General features: G+C 30.8%; 1 long non-coding RNA gene and 1 pseudogene across 2 annotated transcripts; both read right to left on the minus strand.

The window, feature by feature from the left end:
* Window positions 1-3335: 3335 nt before the first annotated feature.
* On the minus strand, window positions 3336-5692 carry LOC149891620 (uncharacterized; annotated as a pseudogene). Its single transcript, XR_016449672.1, has 2 exons — window positions 4720-5692; window positions 3336-4603 (listed from the first exon to the last, which is right to left on the minus strand). The product of XR_016449672.1 is annotated as an uncharacterized LOC149891620 (transcript).
* Window positions 4984-7420, minus strand: LOC149891621 (uncharacterized). The gene is made up of 3 exons (XR_016450178.1): window positions 7175-7420; window positions 6295-6394; window positions 4984-6212 (listed from the first exon to the last, which is right to left on the minus strand). It is a non-coding gene; the product is annotated as an uncharacterized LOC149891621 (long non-coding RNA).
* Between the last annotated feature and the right edge of the window lie 5826 nt (window positions 7421-13246).

The following is a 13246-nucleotide window of genomic DNA, read 5'->3' on the forward strand; positions in this document are numbered from 1 at the left end:
CAAACTTGTTACCACGGAGTCTAAACCAAGTTAAGTGTCTGAAATGTTGTTAAAGTAGCTCGACAGGATTGAAAAGAACATTGGAATTTGTTCGAAAATTGACTCATTAATGAGCAGGCAAGAAGTGAAACAAGTGTTTAAAAAATGTAGCAACCAGCCAATCAATTGATCAAAATCCAATAAAGTGGCCACCAGGGAAAATTGTAGTAAAACGAACAGCTACTCGGAATAAGTATAACTCATCATGAGGGACAACACTATCTTACTCTTATTGACTGTGGACCTACTCGGTATGCAAAATGGCGTTATCTTAAAGGTCAAACTAAAGTATGTGTAATTCAGAAATTAAACGCTTTCTCGAGCGAGAAGTTTTTAATCTTTCTCGAGCAAGGAGTTTCGAACGAAATTCTGACGGACAATGGTACAGCATCTCGAAGTACATTGTTTTCACAATTTATAAATAAATGGAACGTTAAACTTCGCTTCAGTTGTGCCTACGCAACTTCAGAATATGGTATTGCAAAACGTTGTCATCAAACTGTTAAAAGAACGGCAAAGAGAGTTCAAACCTAGATTGGTCAACAGATTCACTCCTACCTTATTGCTTGATAACGCTAGACCACATACTGTACTTTATATCATTAATTTTACATAAATGCTAAAAAATATATTAGTCTAAACGAATTTCTTCTATTCGTTTAGAGTAATAATAACTTATTCACACACGCGCAGTATTTTTTTTGGAAAAGCTTAGCAGCCCACTTTAGTGTAGCCCTCCTTAGTTTTATTTTCACAATAACTCTCTGCACTTGCAATCTGTGTGAAATTACTTGAGAACTTTTTACTTGAATTAATAATACTGATATTTTTCTGTCGTCAAATGTAGGAATCGGGGTTAGAACCAAGTTCTCCAGATGATATGGTGAAAGCATTAAAAAAGTGAAAATGTTATTCCCCTTTTAAAAAAAACTTTTTTGTGGTCACAAAAGATTGGACGATGGTACTGCAAATGAATGTGAATTTCAACGCATGATTAATTCAAAGTAGAAACATTTTTTAACACTTATTGAACAGTTACTGACTGTTGTAAAACAACGAGTTAGAATATACAGCATCATGAGTAAAAGATTTGGGGTCTGGAGCAGTATAGATTTGTGTTCCAATTATGAGTAGATCCACAATTTAAAGATTTTTGAAGCTGTATGTAGCAGTAAACAGCCCAAATCAAAATTTCATTTGAAACCGAAAGTACCGAAATTTCAGTTCAGTAAAACCGTAACCAAACAGAAATTTGAGTCAAGCTGAAACGAAACAGGCCAACACTTGAAAACCAATTTTCGGTTACGGTTTTACTAAACCGAAATTTTGTTAATTTCGGTTTTGGCTGAAAATTCGGTTTTAGTCGTTCACTAGTAAACAGGTTAAATATTAACCTTTAAAATATTAAGAACTAGTAATAAATAGTGTGCTGTTTGTTGGGTGATAAATATTTTTTGCTATAACTTATGTAACTTAAGTTAATGTTTATATCAATTTGTATTTTTAGTTTGAGCACGTTGCTTCTATTGTTAATTGGCCAATTATTAACTAGCTATGATTTTAGCATGATGTTTTGTTCATTGCAGAAAGGTATAATTGGCTCGTGTGTTAGTGAAGACTGATAACTAATAATAACTTTTCCTGTTTTGACATTCCGAAATAATTTGTTTTTCCTATATTTAAAGATGTTATGAAATGTTAATTGTTTTTAAAACATCTGATGAAAGCAACTGCAGAGATTCACCAAAACTCTCAGAGATTTTTTTGCCTGAAGATTTAATTGGAGAATTTACTGACTCATCTGGCCCTGCAACTCATTGGTACTCCTTAGTTGTCTCTCACCAGCTGTGCTAGGAGAAGGAATTTACTAGAATGGTTTTTCAACTAAGATATCAACTTGGAAAAATAAAGAAATATCAATAACTACATGGTTTTAACGAATTCATATCTGTTAAAGAGCATAAAGTTGCTTAAAACCTTGAAATTTGATAAAATTTTATTTATCGGTTGTTAAAAAAATGTCAAAGTTATTAAAACACGTTGTAACTGTGTAAAACCTGAGAAATTACCAGTAAAAGATCCAACAAATGTTTTAAAACCGAAAATGTTGATTAAAACCGTTTTCTTATCTACGTCTTATCATGAAGCAGTGCAATAAGTTGATCAATTCCTTATCAAAAAGCAAATTGGACCTTTCTTTTTACCAATTTCTTCATAAAGTCTTCTTTCTTATTTTTTTCTTTTGATAAAAGTTTGTTCGACATTCCACAATAATAGTTTTATCAGAAGTATGGCAATGGAAATAGTGCTTTTAAAAACTCAAAGTTCACTAAGAAAAAATATTTAAATGAATATGCTTAATTTCTTACGAGATAACTGGACAAGAAGCATATAAATTAACTTCTAACAGTCCGTGAAGTGCCAGCAAATTACTTAAATTAAAACATTTTTTTTTTTTTAGTAAAAGTTTCAAACTACTCAAATTTTAAGTTTAATTTTAAGTTTAATTTTATGGTTAATTTTTGTAGTGAAAGTTACATTTGCAGAGGAATGCAAGCTAAACTAAATTTTACAATGCAAGCCTACTAAATTTTACTCTCTTACAGTTATTTAAAGTTCTGAAAAGACACCTGGTTCTAAAATCTTTTTTTTTTTTAGTGCCACAAAATGGTTCTTTGTTGTCAACTGATTGTCAATAATTTTGCTTATGTACCAAACTTGTGCTATTAACTTACACTAAAAAAAAGTTTAGTAAATATCCAGAACTTTAGTTTAGTAAATAGAAAGTTTAGTAAATATCCAGAACTTTTATGGAACGTTCTTAGAACGTACCCGAACGTTTCCAACGTTCATCGAACGTGCTCGAACGTTTTGTGTTAGCTGGGTTTTTTTTATCAACAGGTGGCTTGGGTAAACAGGTGTTCAGTTGGTTACCTCTTTGAGTAGCCAACTACTCTTCCATAGGATGATCTCCATAATCAATGATGATCGCACTATCAGCTGGCCTGTTCTCATTATTATACAAGTGTAATAGAATGATATTGACCGATATGGTGTAAACTAGATCGATAAATAATAACTGCATCCATAAATAATGAGCACTTTTAACGCTCCCGCCTTAAAAGTGCTCATTATTTATGGATGCAGTAGGTGAGCAACTGCTAAGATGTGGTTTTCAGAGTCATACTTCAGGTTTCTTACATAAGTTACACCTCACAATCAGCTTAGTAATTCTCATTCTTCAGTTGTCTAGAATTTTGACTTGAAAACGTAATTGGCCCACTTCTGATAATAGATAGTTTTATCAGAAGTATGGCAATGGAAATAGTGCTTTTAAAAACTCAAAGTTCACTAAGAAAAAATATTTAAATGAGTGCGTGTACAAAGAAACCACATTTTTGATTGGTTTTGATTGATCGCAGTAAAAACGCCGATGCTTCACCCTTTCCTTGGCGGCGCAATGAGTTGAGGTTGAAAATACCCTGCGATAAGTTAAGGTGGTACCAAATATTTAACGCCGTGGATTGCCTACCGAAAGTCGGTAGCCAAACATAAATTCTTATCCTACCGAAAGTCCATTTCATTGGCTAAATATGTCACATGTCAAAACGAATCTATTCATTAACAAAACGCGCATTCGGTAGTAAAAATAAATGTAAGCAGAGAAGGTAATATTAATAAATATTTTTATTAACTTTTTTCTACAAAATTTAAGTGATAAACTTTGCAGAACGAACTTTTTTAGCGTATAATATATATTTGTAAAATATTAAAAATTAAAGCCTTTCAAAACTTTTAAAAAATCATATTTTTGAAACTTTTAAAGAATTATAGGTTTTGCACTTACAAGGGGATGTCAGGGCCTTAGCTATTTCCGTAAATGTTCTAGTTTATAACATATACATTTAATTCACAGTTTTCTGCAAAGGCCAAATGTGCCAAAGGCCAAATGTGTTGATTTTTTTTTCGTGTTGATTACTTTATGGACAGTTTTCCATGCATCTGAGGTAAAATATAACTGAATTGATGAAAGAAATTCTTATACACATTTATCAAGAATTGAGGGTGAAACGCAATCTGGTCTTTTTTCTTTAGCACTGCTATCAATTAGAGTGCCAGAAAGAGCTTTCTGTACATCATCAGCTTTTAAAACCCAACCAAGTATCACTATAAGAGAATAAAATCATCTTTATTACTAATACCATAGAATTAACTTCTAAAAGAAAAATTGAAGTTAAATTTTAATGAACTATTAATATAAATTTAAAAAAATAGTTTTACAAATAAGCTCTACCTTAATTAACTTTATACCCATTTGGTTTTGTTTGTAATTTGATGCTATTAAATATAAAATTATACAAAACAGTATTCAGGTCTTTATAACATGTAATACAATCATTTTTAACATGTCTTTTAACAGGATTAAGTTTCACAAAAGGAACTGGGACATCAGAAGACTGTCGGCAACGTTTTTTAGGCAGACCTATAGCTGTAAGTGTTACACCTTTTGGGCACCCACATTGAACAACACATTGAGGCAAATGAATCTTCTTTAAACCAGAAACTAAAATAAATGTATAAGATTCTATAATTCCTTCTAATTCTAACATGACTCATACTTTACGTATTTTATCTTTAATAGCAGATAACAATTTCTAAATTTATATTTAACTGTAATACCTCCTTCATTTTCCACAACTAAACATTCTTCTTGGTGTGGTTTTGTGCTATCCACAACAGATTGTTCTGACAGCACTTTTCTGATCATTTTATCTTTGTTCTGAGGGTTTCCATTCAGGTCTGCTAATTTCTCCAGCTCACTGTGATATGATTCTTCAACAGTTGATGATGTTGATGTACCCTCTTGTACTCCAGCAATAGAAAAATCCAGAGTTAAGAATATATCAGGTATCCTAGAGTCTTTCTCAACAAGTTCATTTATAACCATGAACTTTCCATATTCCCAACCCTTTTGCAATGCCTGGAGAAGATTCGTTTGCTGTTTAAAAGTATGTCAGGTAGACTCTGATACTAAAGTAGCTAGAAATGATGTTGCTTGAAGAGCAAACTTGAACTTTTCATACTGAGAAATATATTTTTTCTTGGTGCTGCATGAAACTTTACACAAGACTCTTCATTTCTGGTAGGTGTACTAAAAACTCGCTGATGCTAACGATAATACTCCCTGGTCCATCTTTCTGTACATAGCTTAGCATCAAACAGATTCATTCCTTGCAACTGGCGAACAGCAAAGATATGGTGACAAGGCAGACTTATGGACTTGCAAAACATACAAGCACATGAAATAGAAGTAACTTTAAGCTGACCTTCACTGTTTTTGACTACATAATTATTATTTTCACCAGGCCATTTGTTTTAACACTAGCTGAAATGCATATGTTGTCAGAATTTCCTTAAAATTTGCCTCAGTAGAATTAGGTTCAAACATATCAACATATATTTTTTGCATTTGATAAATAGTTTGGTGGTCTCTTTCATTCCGCATTGAGGTTAATAAAACATAGAATTTATCAAGGAAGTTTTCCAAAGTAATTTTAATATAATATAATAATATAAAAAAATAATATAATATATACAAAGTAATATTATAATAATATATAAAGTAATATGGTTGCAATAAGACAGTAGAATTTCAGGTTCAAAGTAACACAACCGAAGTATTCTTTTTTTTTTCCAAGTGTTAACTTTTTAGCTGCTCTAAGTCACCACAGTATTGTTTAAAAATATGACACAAAATGAATTTGAAATGTTTTTTGGGGGCTACCTATCCATGGAAATTAAATATGCGTACTGCATGAGAAAAAAAATCAAACCTTAATAATGCAGCACACTCATTTGTAAGTAAACCTACAGCAGCTACTTCACTTTCACCTGTTTAATGATATCAACATTAACTAAAAATATTTCAAATCAAATATACAAATTTATTTAAAAAAAAAGCAAAAAATGAACAATTTTGCAAAATATATTGATAGGTATATTTTTTTTTAATGTTGTTACAAAGGTTCCAATATCGTTCCCAGGCTTGGCCAGGAAGGCGTGCAACTCTTTTTGCAGCAGCTTATTTTTGGTTTTAAATGAATAAACTCTGTAGCTTTTTGAATAGCATAATCCAGAAGTCTTCTTTGATTAGGAAGATGCTTATAGAGAATCTGAATTTAAAAACAAAGATCAATCTGTGAAAAAACAATAGGGTAATAAGGAGGAGTATGAGAAAAGAAATGTGTAACTTACTTCAGATACTTCATGGCTACTTGGATGGTTACATGGATACTTCATGGTTCATGGTTACATGGATACTTCATGCATATCATAACAGCTATCACACATGCATCTTGAGGTTGAGCAAAAAAAAACAACACATTTTACCTTACATTAATACTCATTTTATCCATATCTTGTAAAACTAAAGATTGTCCATCTTCTGATGCTTTAAAATGCAGGTAGAAAGGACAGTTTTTTTAAAAGTCCCATAATAATAGTTATAACCAGAATCCAAAATATGGTCTATTTTAGATATATAATAATTTTCATTGAAATAAAATCATTAGCAAATAAAGCCACTGTAAATGTGAGATTTTTGAAGTGAAATTTTATTGGTGTTTTTAAGATTTTTACAGAACAAAATTATCTCTAATATTTCAAAAGTTATAAAAATTTTAGTAACACCCCCTGAGTGAATATTTTCAAAAACAAAAAAAACAAAAAAACAAGAAGCCATAAATCTCATCTTGAAACAGCCATTCATAGCTTTGTCTTTTTAAAGTTTTATATAACTAACCTAGGGGTTTTATTTTACTAAACTTGAGGTATTAGGAGCTAGTTGTATGTAACTAAACTTGAGGTATTAGATATTTTTGCTAAAGAACTAAGTGATGATTGCTTGCCACATCTAACATTGGATTTTATAAGTAATAGAAATCAGTGTAAAGTAATTGGTGAATTCTATTCAGACTGGGAGGACGTATTAAGTAGTGTTCCTCAGGGTCCTGTAATTGGTTCTGTAAATAATATTGTATCGGTGTTCATAAATGATTTCTCTGAATTGGTTTAAAAAAAAATTATTGATTTTTTTAACATTATCTTGTAAAAAAAAATAATAATAATAACTTACGAACTTTACGTTTTCCCTCGCCACTATATTTAAATTTTTGACCATCATCTATGCAATAATACTTGATGAAATAGTATTTAATCTGAGCAGCTTTCTTAGGAACAGATTTTCTAGCAGCCTCAATAGTTCTAGCATCTCTAATCCATAACTTAACAAAATTAGTATCTTCATATTTTTTTAATAGCTTCTTTTAACAATACAAATGATGAAAAAGATTCAGAGGAAGTAAAAGCGATTGCCATTTTCACTATAGGGCATTCCACGTCAAGTGGAACCACCCATCCGACATCACCAACTCAGATTTTGATGAAAATTGGCTCACATGTTGGGCATATGGACAGAAGAAAAACTTGTAAATTTTTTTGACTTAGGTCAATTATTTCCTGAGATATGACCGTTCAAAGTTTTGACCTTTTCACTTGACCATGGTTATTTAAAATGTCATAACTTTTTTTCTATTATACTTAGGAAGTTGATTTTGGTGGCAAACAGAAGCTCTTGCATAGACGAACAACTTTGTGTCTATACAAAAAAGTGATAAGTTCAATAAAAAAAAAGTTATTGGTCATTTGGTCATTTGACCTTTGACCCCGGTCGATGGCAAAGGTCAAAGGTCATAATTTTTATTTTACACATTGCTTTTTCTATTGTGGATGTCCCATGAAAAAATCTTTTTGGGATTCCCACAAACAGCTTTGGGATTAACGTTAAAGTATAAGTAGGTTCTAAAAATTTATTATTTATCGGCCTTACAAATGCGATATTTTGAGGTCATTTTCTGTAAATAACCTATTGTAGATATATATTATTAATTATTTCCTTTTTTCCTTTTATTTTATAGGTTGTAATTTAATTACTAGTACTATATATACATACTAAGTCAGTATTAAATGATATGAGCAATATATAAAGCAATATATATTTTATATTAAAAAAATCAATTCATTTCCATTGAATTAGTCATCAAAAGACAACTTAGAAAAAAGTTTTTAGCAACTTTCAAATTAAATTTAGATTAAAAATGGCATTTCAAGCGCAAGTGAAAGAGTTAAAGAAGAGACAGCACTATTGTTATGATCCTTTCCAACACCATAAGAAAAAACAATATAAAACTTTAAGGGTAGTTACTAGTCAGCAGGTAGCTATGTATCCCTCAAAACTTATGGCTGGAGCAAAATTATGTGATACTTGTCGAAAGAGGATCACTGGCTTACCTTCCGAAATAGGATTATGTGATGATGAAAGTTCTGCAAATTGTAATACAGAGTTAGATTCTCAAGGCAGTTCCAGATCTCAAGATACTTACAGTGATAAGGGAGATGAAAATTATCAGTGCCAGGATGTAGAAATTTCAATTTTTAATAAATCCTTGTCGTTTTTGGGTGAGTCACCCTTGGATAAACGCAAGTTACAAACTGTTAAAAGTTATATTCCGGAGAAAAAGAAAAAGCTTAAACAACTTGTAAAAAGGAAGTTAGACCTTTTATCTCCTTATTCAGATGATATTGCCATTGATACTTCACAGGATGATGAATACGAAGCAACTAAAAAAAAAGTTTCCAACACATGTGCTGATGACATTGTTAAAGTGCTCCAGGATAAGTATAAATCAACACAAAGTAAGAGTGAAAAAATCATGATTTTAACAATATTTGTTGCTCAATGGAGTAATCGAAAAGTGATGAGAGAATTCAGTTGTTCTCATCGACTTGTATCTCAAGCAAAAGAAGTTTTAATAACCAAAGGTGTTTTATCAACCCCTAACCCAAAAAAAGGGAAATCACTACCTGTACATGTGAAAGATATGGTAAAAGAGTTTTATTACTCTGACACTGTTAGCCGTGTAATGCCTGGAAAAAAAGATTTTCTATCTGTTATGGAAAATGGGGAAAGAAAACATATTCAGAAAAGATTAGTTTTAAGTAATTTGAAGGAAGTTTATCAATTATTTTCAGAAAAGTATCCAAATATCAGAATTGGTTTTTCGAAGTTTGCAGAGCTACGTCCAAAAGAATGTGTCTTTGCAGGAGCAAGTGGTACTCACTGTGTATGTGTATGTACCATTCATCAAAATGTTAAGCTCATGATAGTCGGATCACATATGGATGATTTACAACTAGAAGATGAACTAGAAACCCCTATTAAGAACTACAAACATGCTTTGGCTAAAATCCAATGCAATCCTTCCTTACCAGCATGTCCTCTAGGCGAGTGTAAAAATTGCCCTGGAGTTGCTATGCTAAAGGAATGGCTGTTGCAATGCTTTGAAATTAAAGGAGTTGAAGAAATTGAGTATAAACAGTGGACTACAACAGATAGGTCCCAGCTTCAAACCTTTATACAGTCTACTGATGAATTTATTGAAAGATTTTTAGGGAGCTTGAAAACACTAACTAGACATGATTTTATTGCTCAAGAGCAGGCAAAATACTTAGACTGGAAGAAAAACAATTTATCTGATGGAGAATTTCTGGTTATTGGTGATTTTTCAGAAAATTATGCATTCATCATACAAGATGCAGCACAGGGATATCATTGGACAAATAGTCAAGCAACTTTACATCCTTTTGTTTTTTATTATAAATATGAAGGAAATTTATGTCATGGAAGTTATGTGCTGCTTTTGGAATGTAATACTCATGACACAATTGCAGTTCATCTTTTTCAGCGTAAACTAATTAATTTTTTAAAAGTGAAATTTGAGGTATCAAAAATAACATATTTTAGTGATGGCTGTGCAGCACAATACAAAAACTGCAAGAATTTAATAAATCTGTGCTATCACAAAGAGGACTTTGGTATTCCAGCTGAATGGCATTTCTTTGCCACAAGTCATGGTAAGGGCCCTTGTGATGGAGTTGGAGGAACTGTTAAACGTGAAGCCGCAAAAGCAAGCTTACAACGTCCGTACCATGACCAAATAATGACCACTTATCAATTATATACTTTTGCTAAAGAAAATATCCATGGAATTTCCTTTGAATACCTCACTGCAAATGATTGGCAAATCGAATCCACAATATTGAAGGAAAGATTTTCGAATGCTAAAACAATTCCTGGTACCCAAAAACTTCATTGCTTTAAACCATTATCCACGAATGAACTTCAAGTACAAGATTATAGTTTCAGTTCTGTGTCTAGAATTGAAAAAATTACGTCACAGAAAGTTAGCCAGCTCAACTTCAGTTCAATTACTGGTTACATGGTTGTAGAGTATGATGAACATTGGTGGATAGGTTGTGTGTTGGAGAGCAATCCAGAAAAAAGAGAAGTAACCATGAACTTTCTTCACCCTCATGGTCCAAGTCAACTTTTCTCCTTCAGAGATCCTCCAGATATTTTTACTGTTGATTTGAATGATCTTTTGCTAGCAGTCGAACCCAAAACTACAACTGGTTGGTCATACTTCATTACTTCTAAAGAGTCTAAAAGAGCAACCAAAGCACTTAACTTGCATCATCGTTAACTATTATAGCTTTTTTAATTTATTATTAGCAAATATGTATTGCAATGGTGTAAATATCATAATGCATTCAGTACTGTACTGCCATGTAGTTAAAACTGCTAAATAAGGCATTTTTGTTACTTTTCAACAATATATGTGTATATGTATATGTATATATATATATATATATATATATATATATATATATATATATATATATATATATATATATATATAATATATATATATATATATATATATATATATATATATATATATATATATATATATATACAGGCCAAGTATCACCAAATTATAATATACTTGGTATGTGGTAGCTATTATATAACTTAGGGCCTACGTTCAATAAATTACCTTGAAATACTGTATAATTATAAGGTATTTAAATAATAAATTTTTAGAACCTACTTATACTTTAACGTTAATCCCAAAGCTGTTTGTGGGAATCCCAAAAAGATTTTTTCATGGGACATCCACAATAGAAAAAGCAATGTGTAAAATAAAAATTATGACCTTTGACCTTTGCCATCGACCGGGGTCAAAGGTCAAATGACCAAATGACCAATAACTTTTTTTTTATTGAACTTATCACTTTTTTGTATAGACACAAAGTTGTTCGTCTATGCAAGAGCTTCTGTTTGCCACCAAAATCAACTTCCTAAGTATAATAGAAAAAAAGTTATGACATTTTAAATAACCATGGTCAAGTGAAAAGGTCAAAACTTTGAACGGTCATATCTCAGGAAATAATTGACCTAAGTCAAAAAAATTTACAAGTTTTTCTTCTGTCCATATGCCCAACATGTGAGCCAATTTTCATCAAAATCCGAGTCGGTGATGTCGAATTTGACCAAAAAGTGGTTCCACTTGACGTGGAATGCCCCCTATATGATATATAACATTTCGATTTGTTTTGACACGTGAAATTCTTAGCCAATGAAACGGACTTTCCGTAGGATAAGAATTCGATGGCTCCGCGCAAAATCGGACTATCTGCAATCTCCGCCAAAAACAAAATTGGCATATCTGCAATCTCCGCGTAAAACAAAATTGGACTATCTGCATTTTCCGCCAGCTTTATTTTTGAACTATCTGCATTCTCCGGGCGTTCAAAGTTTTTATTGCATGAAATTATGCGCCTTGTCAAAATGTGATTTCACTACAAATGGCAGATCTCATGAAATAAGTTGTTAATAAGAAGACAGTAATTGCATTATTTTCCATCTTTTCCTGAGATATAAACCTGTTTAAGTTTTAACACAAAGTTTCACTTGCCACATTTGATTTTGTTTAGAAGTAATTATTTTAAATAGTTATATGACATATGGTATGTTAATGCAAATGAAAAATTTACAATATTTTTAGAACATCATTTTAGCAGCTAAAATAAGAACAGTCTGCATCTACTTTAATCTCAAGTCTGAACTTAGTAAGCGTATACACATCATGAATTGATCAAAGTGTAGCTGATCGCAAAACCAATTTTATGTATTCAAATTTAATTTGAAATTAAAATGCTGCTGGATTAAGAAAACGTTTTACAGTTTTACGAGGCTTATTCGAAACATTGTTTGGTGTTTTTCAAGTTTGTCTATTTTCAACAGAAAAAAAAGAAAGTAGTGTTACTGTGCTATCTATATTATATAGGTATACTATATAGCATATAGCAGGTCAGTCATATTTTGGTTAAATGTGAAAATAACAAATTGGTTTGTTTAGCTTACAAAATTAATTAATTCAAGTGTATTATTGCTATCGTCAAATAAAATATGTTAGATCTTAAAAATATGTTAGGACTACAAAATTATAGATGTTTTTAGATAAGTTGTGTTTGTATGTTAAATTATAATTTCTAAAGTTAAAAATTACCTAAATGTGACTATAATTTAAATTCAAGTAATTAATATTGTCTATTACAAATGTGATTTATTATATTGGGTATACTGTAAAAGTAATAAAAGCCTGATATTCAGATCAATGTGCAAGTTAAGGATATGTTTATTTAAAACAGCAGTTTTTTGTTATTTTGTAATTATTCTTTTATAGAAAAAATACAGCTATTTTTGATTGTATTAGTTATTACTATCATAGTAAAAAAATTAAAACCCTTTTTTATATATCATTACATCCCAAAGTCTTGGATATGTAAAAATTATCAAATATAATTGGACCAAAATTGTTTGATCATCACTGCAGTTGAGGTGACATCTGATTAAACCAATGTTTAATGGTTAAGAGCTCAAATCCAACTGAACCTAAGGTTCAGTTTGATTTTGATCCTAATTATTGATAAACCAAGTTTAAGAAAAGTTGGAAACCATAATGTTTAATACTCATGCATGAGTTTCTAACTAGTTTGTGTTCAGTTAAGTGGCATCTCCAAAAAAGAATGGTTTTAAGTAGACAACAAAGAAAACTCCACATAGTTTGATTGCTTAATGAACAAAAAAAGGGTAATTACAATAATTTTGTTAGTTACGATGTAGGTTACAATATATATATATTTATATATATATATATATATATATATATATATATATATATATATATATATATATATATATATATATGTATATATACATATTTATAAATGCGTGTGTGTATAT

This window comes from Hydra viridissima, unplaced genomic scaffold (assembly GCF_058129835.1).
Source record: "Hydra viridissima isolate aposymbiotic clone 2 unplaced genomic scaffold, HvirCarnegie_v1 scaffold_2, whole genome shotgun sequence".
Classification (NCBI taxonomy): Eukaryota; Metazoa; Cnidaria; class Hydrozoa; order Anthoathecata; family Hydridae; genus Hydra; species Hydra viridissima.